Source organism: Penaeus monodon, chromosome 23 (genome assembly GCF_015228065.2).
Source record: "Penaeus monodon isolate SGIC_2016 chromosome 23, NSTDA_Pmon_1, whole genome shotgun sequence".
Classification (NCBI taxonomy): Eukaryota; Metazoa; Arthropoda; class Malacostraca; order Decapoda; family Penaeidae; genus Penaeus; species Penaeus monodon.
In genome coordinates this window covers 40,545,697-40,546,541 of record NC_051408.1, presented here as the reverse complement: position 1 = coordinate 40,546,541, position 845 = coordinate 40,545,697, and positions in this window count along the sequence as shown.

Genomic DNA, 845 nt, shown 5'->3' with positions numbered 1-845 from the left:
ATCAACGCTAGTAAGAACGCCAACGCCGACCAAGGGTTGTGGCGACGAAGCTGCCTCCCATCTCGTTCGCCGCTTCATCCCCTAAATCCTTGGCTCCCCCACTAAATCACCAGCTCCACCGTGTCCAACAAAGCCCCCTCACCGCCACTAAATCCACCGCATTACCAAAGCCACCTGCTCCCCCTCCTCTGCTCCCTTATCCGCCTTCAGCGAACTTCGCCGAGTAAACCATTGCCAGTAAGGCCAAAAACGACGATCTGAAAAAATGAATATATTCATAACTACACATTTTACGAGGTAAAATATTCGTATTTCATAAAGAAAGAAAAGGAAACATAAATAATATTACAAGAAATACACACCTACATGTGTGAATGTAAATCATGTTTTTTTTTTCTTTTCTAAATAAAAATTATTCACAAAACTGGTAGATCCCCGTAAATATGTACTGCACGCAGTTTAAAGTCTGAATGGAATATAATACATTATTCGACTGGCGTATTTTTGCTATACGTGTTGATATTATTACTATCATACCATCATTTCTTATGTCATAATTGTTGTGGTCACTATTATTTCCATTATTGTTGCTATCTGGAATATCACAACATTCTCTTCAGCGTGGAATGAAGCTCAGAAGTACAGGAGTACTCTTTCCATGTTATGCATGGGGTTATAAACAGCAAGAGATTTCTTTGTTTTATATATTTTTAGAAACAAAGACATGTTTCTATGTTTCAAGCCAAATGTTGTTTGGGTATGATGATATGATGATTACCATCCGTAGCTTCCTCCGCCACTTCCTCGTCCTCCGCCGAAGGATCCTCCTCCGCCTTGGCCGAAAA